Genomic DNA, 16,357 nt, shown 5'->3' with positions numbered 1-16,357 from the left:
GCCCCCTTCACACACACACACACACACGCATACACACACTCATTCCCACATACATACACGCATGCATACATCCAATCGCAGACACATCCACACACACTTCCAAACATATATGCAGACACGCATTCACATTTCACAACATACACGCACTCACACGTCTGTACATGCACACACGCATTCAACACTAAACACACACCCGCATACACACACACACATACATGCACATACCCCCACACACAACACCCCCCCTCCCCTGTCGGAGACCCAACTTACCTGGATCCAGGGGGTCTTCCGGCAGGAGATGGGATGCCAGCAGCGCCCGTCAGCAGAACACCGCCAGGCCGTATTATTTCTCATATTTTGGCCGGGGGCGTCTACTGGCATGGTGCTGCTGATGGTAGCAGCACCTCCTTACCGCCATAAACCAGTATGACCACAGCCGTATTGCTGCCATTCTTGTGGCTAAAATCCGGCTGTTGTCATAATATGGCAGACAGCTGGTAGCCACGGTGACGGTCTTTTTGCAGTTGTTGCCGCAGCGGTAGGCGTTTTTTACCGCTGTTCTTATAATGAGGGCCCTTGTATAGCTGGCAAATCCTATTAGAACAATGAAATCATGAAAAATCTTCCTGCATAGCTTAGAATAGCTTAAGAGATGGGCCACTGACTTAGTGGCAAACGTCCTGGGTACGAGCACAGCTTCCAGAGACATAGCAAATGGCCCACCCTCACCATAGATGAGACAAGGTTAATTAGCTTTGTGTCTGGATTCTTTAGTTGCTTAGTATCAATGGCATGACCACCTGTTTCGGTGTACTGGTGCCTGCCAATCAGTTGCTGGGTGAGTGAACCTGGTAACCTGTTAATGGGCTCACTGACCTAAAGGCCTATTGCTGAGCAGGATGGCAGGACAACCATCTACTGCTAGGCCTTCTGAGCAGAAGCACAGCGTAGAAGCAGTTAATAATATATAATGTAGCTGTAATCCCTATTGTTTTTAGGTTAATGAACAATGTGTGTGAACTTTTCTTCATAAGAACAACCTAGGTTAGCCATATCATATAGTTATGATGAGATGCAAACAACAAATATTAGTGAGCCATATGAGTTTATCTGTGATAAGACTAATAGTAAAGGTTATTGGTGAGGTCCTATCCCATACTTTAAAGATCATCATGCATACTGTGATGTAATGAATAACAGAATATATAAGATTCCTCCCACAAGAAGTGGAGTGGAGACAGCACAACATATTGTCTGCAGACAAACATCCGTTAACTGCAGTTCACGAGGGAGAATTTGTACAAAGAATGATATTTTAGTAGATGTATTATATTTCATAGTGAATGCTTACTCTTAAGACCACAACTGAAGTGCTATTAAGAAGGAAGGAATTGGTACAGTAGCTGAAGAAGAGTCCGGGGTGCCGAAACAAAGTACCCCCGCCTCGGGGCCCACGCGGTAAGGAACCTGAGACACTACTTACCGGGGAGAACCCGTGACCCGCGGGACCTCCTACCTGACTCACCGCTCTGATTCAGAACCTCGTGCTGGCCTCACCGAGAAACACACGCACCGACGAGAGGTGAGGCACCGCAGTGTGTCCCGGACGCGGCCCTCGGATCCCTCTCTGAGGGTTGGAGCCGACCCCCCTGGAGGCACACTAGATAACCGACGCGTCAAAGCCAAGGGAGTAATCATTAACAGCAGAGGGTCTACACTGAAGGATCTCAATGGTAAACAGCTATAAAACACCCAGTACACCCCAATCTTCACCGCGCAACCTGGCCCCGTATGAACACCCCAAGCAGAACGCGCAAGAGGGCGCAGAGTGAGGGGTGGGGAAGACCTGAGCACCCCCCCTGTCAATAATAGAAACTTGTGGACAGTGGTAACTGGATGAGGAAAAAGACAGGCAACCTGAGCAGAAACCGCTAAGTTAGGCCCCTGCACTGGTAAAATTTGCACAACTCACCCTCTTTATCTATAGCACAGTTCCAGCCATGGGGAAACCCAAGAAGCGAGACGATCAGGCCCAAACGGAATGTACAAATGTGAATCAATCCACCCAGTCCTCCAGCAAGAACTCCTCACTCTGCCCTACCACTCAAGAAGCAACGTTAGACACGGTACTCCTGGCTATCAAATAATCCCATGAAGCACTCGAGGGGAAAATCGACCACCTCTCATCTGAACTCTCACTACTCAGAGACGACCACCGCAAATTGAAAGAAAGAGTGGAACTGGTGAACACCCCCACCCACATCGCCGGATACACGCTCTACCCCATCTTCTCCGCCAGCAACCACGTATCCTTCAGCCACTCCTCCGAGATACACTGGACTGACCACAGATGTGTCCACTTCACCTTTAGACGCAAGACCCACCACCTTCGCACACAACCTATCCCCCGCAGACCCTGGAACAAAATCTCCACAGAACAGCTACTCTCCACTCTCAACCATAACCGACCTGCCATCACCTCTGACGCCAACAACGCAGCCCTCAAACTCACACAATGGATCACCAACTGCGCTGACAACCTCGCCCTCCCCCAGACGTCTCCCAAGACAGACCAACATCAGGAAACCTCCTCGGTTCACAGACGCCCTCAAAGAATCCAAGAAAATCTGCCGTACCCTCGAAAAAACCTGGCGCAAAGAACACACCGCAGAAAATATGTCAGCCCTCAAAACCGCCACCCGCGAACACCACCAGCTGATCCGCTCCACCAAAAGAGCATCCTTCAAAGAAAGACTGGACAAGAACACTCACAACAGCAAAGAACTCTTCAACATCGTCAAAGAGCTCTCCAATCCCAACGCCAGCTCCAACTCCATCACGCCCTCTCAAGAACTCTGCAACTCCCTCGCTACCTTCTTCCATAGAAAGATCACCGACCTGCACGATAGCTTTCGGACCACAGATCCCACTGAATACCACAGAACTCGTAGCCCCACCCATCACCCTCAACACCTGGACACCCATCAGCGCCGAAGAGACTCGAACAACCATGAACACCATCCACTCCAGCGCCCCCTCGGACCTGTGCCCACATTACATCTTCAACAAAGCCGACGCCAGCATCGCCCCCTATCTCCAGAGCATCATCAACAGCTCGTTTGCATCTGCCACCTTCCCCGAGAGCTGGAAACATGCGGAAGTCAACGCTCTCCTAAAGAAACCTACGGCGGACCCCAACGCCCTGAAGAACTTCCGCCCCATCTCGCTCCTCCCCTTCCCGGCCAAGGTCATCGAGAAGGCCGTCAACAAGCAACTGACCAACTTCTTCGAAGACAACAACCTGCTCGACCCCTCCCAGTCCGGCTTTAGGGCCAACCACAGCACGGAAACCGCTCTCATCGCAGTCACCGACGACATCCGAACACTACTAGACAACGGAGAAACAACCGCCCTCATCCTTCTCGACCTCTCGGCTGTCTTCGACATCGTCTGCCACTGCACCCTAATAACCTGCCTCCACTCCACCGGTATCCAAGGACAGGCCCTGGACTGGATCATCTCTTTTCTCTCGGACCGATCCCAAAGAGTCTACCTCCCGCCCTTCCGCTCGGAACCCACCGAGATCATCTGCGGCGTCCCACAAGTCTCCTCGCTCATCCCTACTCTCTTCAATGTCTACATGAGCCCCCTCGCCGACATCGCTCGCAAACACAACATCAACATCATCTCCTACGCCGACGACACCCAGCTGATACTCTCCCTCACTAAAGACCCAGCCACCGCCAAAGCCAACCTGCAGGATGGAATGAAAGACGTTGCAGAATGGATGAAGCTCAGCCGCCTGAAACTGAACTCAGACAAGACGGAAGTCCTCATCCTCGGAAACTCCCCGTCCCCCTGGGACGACTCCTGGTGGCCCACGGCCCTGGGCACCGCACCAACCCCTTCAGACCACGCATGCAACCTCGGATTCATCCTGGACCCCCTTCTCACCATGACCAAGCAAGTCAACACTGTCTCGTCCTCTTGCTTCCACACACTTCGCATGCTCCGTAAGATATTCCGCTGGATCCCCACCGACACCAGAAAAACTGTAACCCACGCCCTTGTCACAAGTCGCCTGGACTACGGAAACACCCTATACGCAGGAACCACCGCAAAACTTCAGAAACGTCTTCAGCGCATACAAAACGCCTCTGCATGCCTCATCCTCAATGTACCCCGCCACAGCCACATCTCCGCCCACCTGAAGCACCTGCACTGGCTACCCGTCAACAAAAGGATCACCTTCAGGCTCCTCACCCACGCACACAAAGCCCTACACAACAAGGGCCCCGAATACCTCAAAAGTCGCCTCACCTTCTACACGCCCACCCGTCATCTTTGCTCTACCAGCCTCGCTCTTGCCACCGTCCCTCGCATCCGCCGAACCAACGCTGGAGGGAAATCCTTCTCCTACCTGGCAGCTAAGACGTGGAATTCCCTCCCAACCCACCTCAGGACTACCCAGGATCACCTCGCCTTCCGGAAGCATCTCAAGACCTGGCTGTTCAAGCAGCAGTGACCCCCCCCCCCCCCTAGCGCCTTGAGACCCTCACGGGTGAGTAGCGCCCTCTATAAATACCATGATTGATTGGTTGACACGAGTGAAAATCTTTAACCAATATCAACCTCAAGCAACAAACTGCATCCAAAGAAATGGTACATTTGACTTCCCGAATTAAGGCATTAGAAACCAGAGCGGAAGATGCCGAAAACCGAGCACTTAGGAATAACCTTAGACTTATTGTAATACCGAAAGGCATGGAGTCCTCAGCAACCAGCACTGAAGCCTTTCTGGAGGAGTGGATTAGAACCAGTATGGCACCAGAGGGCCTGTCAGTTTACTTTGCAATAGAAAGAGCACATAGGATCCCCAACAAAGCACCGCCCCCGGGAGCTAGACCACGCACAATCATAGCTAAACTGTTGCGCTACAAAGACCGAGACCACATCATCGCCCAGTCAAGACAACTAGGCGAAATATTATGCAACAACCAACTGGTCATGATCTTCCCAGACTTTACGAGAGAGACCCAGATGCAGAGGGCTCCCTTCCACGGGCACAAGCGCATTCTAAGAGACAATGGGATTAAATATGCAATGCTCTTCCCTGCCAAGCTCAGAATAGAACACGAAGGCAAAACACATTTTTTCTCTTCGCCACAGTTGGTGGAGGAATGGCTGGAGTCACTGAACCTAGCCTCGTCGACGATGCCCTCCGGCCCCCTCAACGAACCGAAGAAGAAGTGCAGCCGCTAATCTAAACAGATCACGGAGGCGGCCCCCCTAAGCACCAATCCTTATGGGAGATGTGAGATGCTGTAGAAGCGGCAGCGGCCCTCAGCAAGGGAACTAACCCTAGACACCGAACTTCAAGCAATTTGTCAGATCCTGACTCCAGCTGCGGGGGCTCATCCATATCCTCTCGAGACACGGCCACTAGCCTACCTAGAATAACTCCAGGAACATCTGAAGAAATCATCTGACGCTAACAAGAGTGGGTCCTCTGATCCGTGAGTACTTAAGAGAAAAACTTATAAACCCGGCTAGGATCCTTACCCAGCAGTTGGGCCGGGACAATAATTGTTAATTCTTGGGATAAAAGAGTGCATAACTTTGATCCTACCATTTTGAGGCTGGGCCCCAGGAAAAGCCCGGGACACGCACTCTCGGTCCCTACCACGCCACCCTCCTATAGGATTATAGAACTGGAATGCTATCAGTTTGGACAGGAAGAGTTTTTGTAACCGGTCCTGGGGAGTGGGAGTTGGGATTTCTGTTTTTTCAATTAGTTATAAGGGAACTGAGGCCTAGAATGGAAGATATATCTAGTCCCAAGCATTTACTAGAAAGTTGTAGCGAAAAAGCACCCCTGAACCACACCTACATTATCCATCAACAACCAGTGAACCAAGTCCATGACTTCAAACTACAAGCTAATAACCTGGAATGTTAGGGGGTTAAGTAATATAGCCAAGCGATATAAGGTACACAGCTACATCAAACGCAGAGGGGCACATATTGCTATTTTCCAGGAAACACATTTGCTAGAGCAGGAAGTCACGGCACTGCGAAAAAGGTGGAGAGGCCAAATGTTTCCCTCTAACTACTTGGCATTCGCGATAGGAGTACTAGTTTGGATACGCCCTGGCATCCCTTTTCAAGCATTACATACATACATAGATAAAGATGGTAGATATGTAGTCATCACGGGCAGACTAGATGGGAGAGAAATAACCATCCGAGGCCTCTATGTCCCGAACCAAGACCAGAAGAAATTCTTTGACAAAATGTCTGGGGAGTTGAGGCCGATTCTGGCGAATCGAAAATAATAGGAGGTGACTTTAATTGCATCTCTGATATTACGATGGACAGATCACCCCCCCCCCCACAGACTCAATCTATAAAAGCAGCTAAGGCCCTTTCAGAATGGCAACAAGGCTGGCAAATCAGAGACTGCTGGAGACACCTCTACCCACATAATAGAGAATATTCCTTTTATTCCGCGGTTCATGACCTACACGTAAGATTAGATACAATACTAGTCTCTCTGGAGCTACAACCCGTTGTAACCTCAGCTGAATACCTGAGCCGTACCATCTCAGATCACAACCCCTTATTAATCTCAATTAATTGGCATAAAGAAAAACCAGTAATACCCACTTGGAGACTCAGTACTGAGATATTAGAGGACGAGGCCTTTAAACATCACCTCCTCAATAGTATCAAAGAATACTTCAAACTAAATGCAGGAACTGCATCCTCTAGAGCACTAGAGTGGGAAACCTTTAAAATAGTAACTAGGGGTAACTGTATTGGGAAAAGTATTGGAGTGCGCAGATCTATCGAAACAGAGCTTAATAAATTAGAAGACTCCCTAAGAGATACTGAGTGCAAGCTCCCCTCTAACCCTGAACTGTCCTCTCTTTTGAGGGAAACTAAAACAAAAATAATAGAGGAGAACATTAGACTCTCTTGCTTCAACTATAAGCAATACTTAAGTAGACAGCATGCGGAAGGGGATAAAGCAAGCACTCTTCTGGCTTGGCTAGCTAAACCTCCCAAACATCAAACTATTATCCTTGAAATAGAGATAGATCCAGAGATTAGAGTACTTAGCCAAAAATAAATTAATAATTGCTTCTTGGAATACTACTCCTCTCTATATGCTCCACCCTCCGAAACAATTAATTGTACCCAGATCGCGGAACTGGAGTCACTGAGATTCCCTAGATTGGAAGCTAAAGAAAGCACAACCCTAGCAGCCCCTATCTCGATTGCAGAAATCAAAACCGCAATGCAAAGCATGGCAAAGGGTAAAGTACCGGGAGCAGACAGCCTCCCGTCAGAGTTCTATCAGCTATATCAGGACACTTTAGCACCCAGACTTTGCACACTATATAGGGAAGCTCGGCAAAATAACAAATTACCGCATTCCACTAATGAAGCCATAATGATTCCCTTATTAAAACCAGACAAACCTGCTACCGATGTCCGCTCATACCGACCGCTTTCAATGCTGAATTTAGACTATAAAATATTAAGAAGAGTACTAGCTAACAGACTTTTACCACACATGACCTCTTTGATTCACCAGAATCAATCGGGATTTATCCCACTACACAGCACAGCGCTAAACATCAGGCGATTAATATCACTTCTTCATTCCCTACCTGACACCTTATCGCAAGCTGCTATAATCTCAATAGACATTGAAAAAGCACTCGACAGCCTGAGATGGGATTACCTAGAGCAAGTCATGTTAAAACTTGGACTGGGAGAGGGCTTCGTCAGCTGGACGAAATTACTATACACAAACCCCACAGCAAGAGTACGTACGGGCAACACCTTCTCTGAGCCCTTCACGGTAGGAAGAGGGACTATATAAGGCTGCCCACTCTCCCCTCTTTTATTTGCAATCGCAGTAGAACCCCTTGCACAAACTGCAAGATCCAAAGGTCACTTTGAAGGCATCCCAATTAACAATTGGACACACCACATCGCGCTATATGCCGATGACATGCTATTATTCCTTAAAAACTTGGTGGCGGATCTCCCCGGAGTGATAGAAATGCTAGATAATTTCGGCTCGGCCTCGGGACTCAGGATTAATTGGAGAAAATCCTCCATTTTCCCAACCTCCAAAGACATCCCGAAACCCCCTGACACTAAGGGCTTACCCTGGGCCTCATCCACCTTCAAATATCTTGGAGTCAATATCTATCATTCAGTAGAAGATTTACTAGAAGGGAACATACAAAGCGCAATCAGGGGAATTAAAGCTAGCATGCAATTCTGGAGCACCTTACCCCTTACAGTCGCTGGAAGAATTGCACAGATTAAAATCATAGTACTGCCCAGGATTTTATACTTCTTCTCCACGCTACCCCTAATAATTCCCTGCTCGATATTTAAAAGTGCTGAGTCATTAATTGCAAGCTTCATCTGGGGTCCCAGTAGACACAGAATAGCACTTCAGACCCTGCAAAGACCTACCTTGGAGGGAGGATTAGCTGCGCCTAACTTAGAAATCGACTATTGGGCGGGACAAATGCAATGGTTAGCAAGACTGATTAACAAACCCCGAGTTGCAGCTGACTTACAAATACCATTAACCTGCCCATTAAGCAAAATCCTGCACATAATACTGATCCCCAGGAAACAGAAAGAGCCGCTTCCTATAGAATGGGAATCCATCAGACACTGCTGGGAACAGTACCTCAAACGCTCCCGTTTAAAAACACCTTATGCTCCTGAAATCCCCTTTGAAGCTCTGAATTGCTTCCCAAATAAACAAATCTTCAAACATATTAACAAACTGACCCCGTTCAACATCATGAAAATAGGTGAGCTATATGGTAATGGGAAACTTCGCTCCTTTGTGGAGCTGCAAGACCAGTTTGATCTCCCTCCTGGATTGTTTCTCGCACATACTGCCATTGTAAGAATCATTCAAAAAATGTGGGGTAAGGGCACCTGTGAACCCCCAGCCCATAAGGGATGTGAACTCCTATGCTCAATGAGCAAGCAGAGGAGGTTAATCTCTGGTATATATAAACTCATGCAAGGCGACACCTGCACTCCGCTACATAAACTCAAGACAAAATGGCAAAATGACCTTGACATGATATTAGAAGACAAGCAATGGGACAGAATTACATCCCACGTCTACACTATCTCTAGAAATGCAAGATTTAAATTGATAAATTTATATATTTTCCACAGAGCTTACCTAACTCCTAAAAGGATAGCCAAAATTTATAATACAAATAAATCTGATTGCCCACGTTGCTCTGATCCGGCAGCAGACATAATACATATGTTTTGGAAATGCCCCCTAATTAGCGCATACTGGTCGGAAGTATTCAGGAAGCTAGCTGGCTGCACTGAAATAACGCTATCACCTACCCCGATAGCAGCAATCCTGGGGGACTTTGCACGCCCATCGACACATAAGATGACAAACAAATTCATAGACTTAGCTTTGATCTTAGCGAGGAGAGAAATAACATTAAATTGGAAGGACCCAGGTGGCCCACTAATAATTAGATGGCTAGGAGCACTAGAAAAATGGCCCAAAATAGAGACCACAGTACTAATGAAAGAAGCACCCCGAGGCCAAAGACCCAGAGAGAGTGTTACGCAATGGGACTTACTGCTTGAAAACTTAAAACTGGCTGATGCCCCCTCCTCGGACGAAGACAACTCTTTATCGAACTCAGACTCTGAACACACTGCTACAACTACTTAATAACAACGCCGGAGCGTTGACCTACCTCGAGACTTTTGAGACTTTTCATCATAAGAAATACATTGAAGGACTTAGTGCACGATGGGGAGCGGGAGGGTTTAAGTTGCCGGGGATTATCACAACGTGTTTTGATTCATGTTAGCACCCTTATAAAAGTAATAAAAGATATATTAAAAAAAAAAAAAAAAGAAGGAAGGAATTGGTGTAAAATCCTCTGTCAAAAATACAAGTTTAACTGCTTTAAATGATGTTTTCCAGCAAGATGTATTGCAGTTCAGAAAACAGTTCATTGCAGTAATTTGCTTGTGAAAGGAAAGAAGGATTTACAACATATATGAAATCTATGATTTTGACTAGTTGTTTGACTTTCATTCAATAAATAGCTGGTTTTGCCAACATTTTGCTGTGATCATTACCAGTTTCATTAATGTTTCAATGTTAGTGAGTTCAAAGTTCATAGTGTATATTAACCACAAGAATGCATTGGAAAGCATTTAAACACAAACCTAAATATAGGTTCAAGATAGATTTCACCACAGAACTATTGGGAAATTATTATGCAGTGGTACACATGTGGCACATTAGGTCAGAAGGCCCGGACAAATTGCATATTTGAACAACTTTCAAACAGATTCAAGGATAATCCCATGGTAGTTGTGTCAAATGTAGTAGCAAGTAGCAGTTAAATACACACCTTTCACAAAGAACAGAAGTGAACAGTGGATAATAGTTAAACACTACTGTACAGAAAAAATGGGGATACTTCTCTAACTACTTTTTTTTAGACAATTAGTGGCAAATGGCGAATACCATTAGTGAAAAGTGCATGACATTTAAATGAAACTTTAGTTTCCAAATCCAGCAGTTGTGGTTTATGTGCTCCTGCACTGACTCCAATAGTTGTGACTGTTTACAACCAAACCATAAGGGCAAGAACACTTCAGAAAGGCAAAGAGTGTAAATGATCCAATCTTGATTTCAATTCAAAGTATTACGTGGTTCCAATCTCCCCAATATATAAAATGAGTCATGCAATCAAAAAAGTCTCCTACACTTTATTTCTTTTTTCTGTGTCTTTTGTTCAGAAACCATTTTCTTTATTCCCATCATGACCCAGCCAACATGTTTCGTTCTCCACAGAGGAACTTCATCAGGGCCTGAAAAACGCATATAAATACCCATCACCATACTATAAAACATACACACTGAATGCACATTATGTCACAATATTCTATGGATTTTGCAAAACTTTGATTACAATAGATTCAATCTACATTCATTGCCCAATATGTATAACTGACAAATCAAAACCTGTACTGTTTTGTAGTTATAATCCTTTCAAACATCCCCATTATATTCCCTGGACAATTGTTTTATATCTATTCACTTAACTACATACTACATATCTTACATTGTATTGACATCGACAAGATCACTTACATTGTATGATGTTTGTATACAATTCAGATGTCAAACATAATTTCTTTTCCATTCCTTTCGTTGTTCAATGAAAAAAATATTCTGTTGAAAGAAACATATGTGATTTTACTGTATATGTTCTCACTAGTTGCCCCCGTACTAAATAGTTTCTTGTTGACTGCATGATTTCACAATTTGTAGAAGACTGCCATTAAGAAGCCTTTATTTTTCTCATAAAGCATGTTGCTACACAATTCAAAGTCAAGAACCTTCTCAAACTAAAAGGTGACTGGCAAACAACCATGTTATAATTCCCATGAAATGAAGTTTAACTGAAGACATGTATCATTCAGCGTATCTAAAGGACAAGGTTACAGAAATCATCACTTGTATTATTTATAAAAAATTGTATCAAAACAACCACTCTGCTCACAATTAGTGCTTCACATATGAGAAAGGATTCAACATGGTAGAAACTATTTCTCAGTATATTTCACGAGCAACTATCACAACCAGTTATCTACCCTCAGTATAACATGCTGTATGCAGTGGATGTAAATCTCCCTGGCAAAATGCTGCTTTATTATCTTTTCCAGTGACAAGTCAGCTTGCTACACAGATAATCCTTCTGCTCTCGCTAAACACATTATAAACAAAACAGAATTCAACATATTAAGACTCAAGCCCAACATATCCCAAAGACAAGTGCAACGAGCATTTATGCAACGACCAATTCACACAATGCGTTGTATGTGAGAATCAACGTCTTTAGCAAAATACTACTTGGATTCCCCTTCTTTCAGCAAGTACACTGGTTACGCTTACCTTCAATTAGGACAGCACTAAACATTGGGCAAGATGATAATCACTTCTGCCATTTTGGCGGCTCTCTGAGAGCAAAATGGAACACTTAGTCCCGGCCCTTAATATACTACAACCATCATGCATCAAATGCATTCATCTGAACTTGCCATGCCTCATCAACAATGTCGTGTTTTCGTGGGTGCCATTTGACTTGCAATGTTTTTATCAGTTAACCCAAACTTGTTGCATTTTCATGGGTGACATCTTAGACTATCCATAAGGCTATAACCCTTTGCCTCACAAAGTTTTTATTAATTAACCCAAGATTGTTGAATTTTCATGGGCTCCATCTTAGATTACCTTAAGGCTATAATCCTTTGCCTTGCAATGTTTTTATCAGTTAACCAAATTTATATTCATCAGGGATATAAAGACTATTCGAACTGGTATCATTATAACTATTGATTTGAGCTTCTCTCTACCAATTACAGTCTCACGAGCTCCTGTATTGGTTAAATATATGTGTCCTGTTTTATTCACATTCTTAAAAGTGCTAAATCTGCCCGTGTTGTTACTAATAATGTTGCCTGTTAACACAAATATGCACATCGGGGATTAGAGACAATTGCAATAGGTATTGTTGCAGCTATTATTTCAAACTTGTCTCAACCAATTACAGTCTTGCAAACACATATGATGGTGAATCTAATTTCCAGTTTTGGATGCCATTTTGAAGATTGCTGACAGCCCCATATTAGTAACAACTGTGATATATCTAATCTTGTAGCCATCAATGGCAAAATTAAATCAAATATTTCAAAATATCCCTTCACTTGAATGTTCTCATCTTTACAAATGTACTACTGTTTATACAAATGGCAAATAATGTAACTGAAATTTGATCCTATGCAGACCATAATCATAAGACCACTACAACTAGTCATGTGCCCGTGTGTCAAGTAACACACCTGTCCGAACACAAGTACGTGTCTACTCTCTGCTCTAATCCATCAGATGCAAAACATCAGGACAAGTCACATATTATCTGGAGCAGAGCATGAAAGTGTGGCCAATGAAATATCCATACAGCCCCAATACTAGCAATCCTATTATTCTTCACCTCGCTCCATTATCTCATGTCACTTTAGCAATCTGCAATCATTCTTATCAAAGGTGCGTATGCCCAAGAATACAGACAAATTGACCTCATACTTGTGATGTTGTCTCAATTATAGAAAGTAATTAAGCTCTTATTCTGTATTGAGACCTCTTCCAACAGTCCTTAGTCTCGCTCTCCATCTAACTTCATTTTGTCTAAGAAGCAACTCTTAGTCACCCCGCCTTTCCAGTGGTTGTGGTAGCCAATCAACTATAGGTGTGTTCTTGACTCTGTGGTTTTTGGTGACTAAATTGCCTATTGTAGGGCCTCTCCGATATGTAGTTCCCAGTGATGTTGCAGAATTTAATAAATGTCATTATGTTGTATACGGTATGTAGACACGAAGGCCATCCTTCTTCCTTCTCTTACACAACTTTGTTTTTTTTTGTAATGTAGTATTACTACTGACTCTCCCAATTCTTTGTTTTGTTTAATGTAAAATTGTTTGATTGTATTCCTAGGTTTTAAGTCTATTCTTCAAACCCTGAATCTCTTTGGTAAAGTAAGTATCTTCACAGCAAATACTCATCATTTCACCGTAGGGAATACTCTTGAAACTTTAGAGCAAGGTATTGGGATTCTGGTTAAAGGATTGGGATTCTGGTTAAAGGAGAGTTTAGATAAGTAGGTACAAGATATTTTCAAAGCAAATTCGACCTGTAAAAATTGGAAAAAAACGGACTTTGAATCAAGTTTAAGACTGCAGTTTATATGTCCCTTTGTCCTATGGGTATTACTTACGTCCTTGTCATTTGGAAGGGTTCCCCACAGAAATATCATGCATATTTAAATAACAAAAACTTCAATGTGCAATTACCATTAGTGTTCATCTCCTAAATAATTTATTTTTGGATGCTGGATTTGTCTTACTAATAAAACTTCCAACTCCAAACTATTCAGTAATACTGCAGCAGTAAATACCATATTTCATGCCTGTTCAGCTCCCACACATTATATCCCTTGTATAGAATTCTTCAGAAACAGAAGAAAATGTTGAGATACATATTATTGAACTAGATATTAAAAAGGGTAAACGAAGAGGTTTCAAAATGGGAACAAGAAAACAAAGCCTTCAAAATTCAGAGAGAGGTTTTTCTTAATGATGAAGATAAAAATAAATGTCTGGAAAGGGTAAGATTTATCACATATTATTGTGCTGATAGCAATCAAATATATTTCTTACAATTTAATTTTGATTTGAAGTATGTCCTTCCCAAGCTAATCATTATTTTAAAAAAGACAACGCACTAATACACTAGTCAGCCTGAGTGATATGGTGTATCATATGAAAGAAGGGCAGCTAACATAGTTAGTTACCATCAAAACCTATTGGTTTCCAAATGAGGACAGCACAACTGTTGCAAATACACCAAAGTAAGCATATGATCGTTCCATAACCAACCTTTCACTAATAAGTGATGTAGGACCTTTAATGAAGTGTAATGGAAAGAGCATGCGTTTATTAAAGCAATATGTAGGATCAAGTAATAAATCCCAAAAACAATGGTGGATAGGACTAATTTGGACATTTGGAAAATGAGACACTAGGGCCCAGAGTCACAAAACTGTCAGGCAACAAAGTGCAGCAACAAAAATGCTGTGCTGCGTTGCGTGACAGAGAGAGGAGGAGAGTGCCAGAACTACAGAGATATGGCACTCTGCTCCCCTATCCCTAGCACTGAGTTTAGCTGCCGAGCACCACACACACACTTTTGCACCATAGTGCAAGGGTGTGTGCGTGAGTCTAGCATAGGTTTTGTACTGGAAGGATACCCTTCCAGTACAAAGGACTATGCTTAGACTTAATTTAACATTTTTCCTACTTTGTATGTGTGCTGTACAGTGCAGCACACATGGAAAGTCGGAAATGAAAGGAGAAATGGAAACATTTCTCCTTTCAAAGCCTGGTTTCAATTAGCCGCAACCCCCTTCTACTAATGTTAGTAGGCAGGATTTTGCATCAAAATGGGTGGGTGGTTGCACAGGAACGCTCATGTACCACCCATGTAATACCCCTTTGATGCAAAGTAATGAAGAGCAGTGCTTCGCGCTCGTTTGCATTACTTTTCCTTACAAACCAACACAAACACCAATTCACGTTGTCTGCAAATCCCATCAAAGGTTTTACGTCGAGTTTGCGTTACAAATTAATACAAACCGGATGCAAAAGCTTTGTGAATCTTGGTCTAAATATCCTATGGCGGTGCATTCTAATGTGTGATCTAAAGGACATCAAATTGGTGTGGAAAGACAAAGATGAGAGATAGAATTAAAATTAAGAAAACATGAATCAGTTTGGATTCAAAATTGAAAGCAATCCAACACAGACGTAATGTGGACAGTGTGCTATTGGTCTTTTTTATGGTTTAAAATAATTCCTGTGTGAGTTAAAGGATGTCTGACGAACAAATTAATGGAAAACATTGAGTACTATTATCTTCACATTATTCACTAACATCCCCTGTAGCTCAAATAATGCTCCGAATAATCATCATTCTACAGCCATTGGGATTTGACTTTGAATCAACATATTTTTATTCAATACATTTTCTCCTTGTGTTCATCTATTGTATGTCTGATCTCAGCATGCTTGAGGTATCACAGAAGCAGTTGCTCTCTCCACCTGGAGGTACAGTAAAGGTACAAAGCAGAATGCAGATAACTGGTATAATGTACAAAACCTGTATTTATGAATTTATTGAAAGCTGACTTTATTGAAAGCTGAGTTCAGAAAAATTCAGAAAAATGTGGTCAGTGATACATACCACCAAAAGGTATAGGAGTTCATTGCTGAATCATTCATCTATCTGCTCATGTTTCACATTTGTGTGAAACACAAGAAGCAGAGGGGAGGTTGATGCTCTGTTCACCCGGCAGGTCGCTCCCCTCACCGCCACGCAGCCCCTGTGTGACCGCTGACCGCTGCTCCTTACCTGTGTCCTGTTGCCGCCTTTTTCGCCATCCTCACCTTCTTTTGCCCAGTCTGGTCCTGTTTCTGGGTCCCTGCGCCCAGCGTCTCCCCCTGTTTCCCGCCGCCGTTTCCCGCCGCCGCGTCCCGTAGCTCCGCCCCCCTCGCTCCCCATTGGCCGCCCCGCTCCCACCTCCCAGCTGCCCCTCCCTCCCTCTCCCACTCTTATGGAGGCCGCTCAGCGGTGGAGAGAGCGACCTCTGACCCTGTTCACCAGGCAGGTCGCTCCCCTCACCGCCACGCAGCCCCTGTG

The 16,357-nt window shown here is 44.0% G+C and overlaps 1 long non-coding RNA gene across 1 annotated transcript in view; it reads right to left on the bottom strand.

Moving 5' to 3' along the window:
- The window catches only part of LOC138258414 (uncharacterized), an 80,883-nt gene that overhangs the window by 19,081 nt on the left and 45,445 nt on the right, over nucleotides 1-16,357 (bottom strand). Inside the window, exons 2-3 of the long non-coding RNA XR_011198414.1 lie at nucleotides 11,195-11,275; nucleotides 10,807-10,911 (exon numbers count right to left, since the gene is read on the bottom strand). This is a non-coding gene — a long non-coding RNA (uncharacterized lncRNA). The remainder of the gene's footprint in view (nucleotides 1-10,806; nucleotides 10,912-11,194; nucleotides 11,276-16,357) is intronic.

This window comes from Pleurodeles waltl, chromosome 2_1 (genome assembly GCF_031143425.1).
Source record: "Pleurodeles waltl isolate 20211129_DDA chromosome 2_1, aPleWal1.hap1.20221129, whole genome shotgun sequence".
Lineage (NCBI taxonomy): Eukaryota > Metazoa > Chordata > Amphibia > Caudata > Salamandridae > Pleurodeles > Pleurodeles waltl.
The sequence above is the reverse complement of the archived record's forward strand: the minus strand, read 5'-3'. Positions and strand labels throughout refer to the sequence as shown.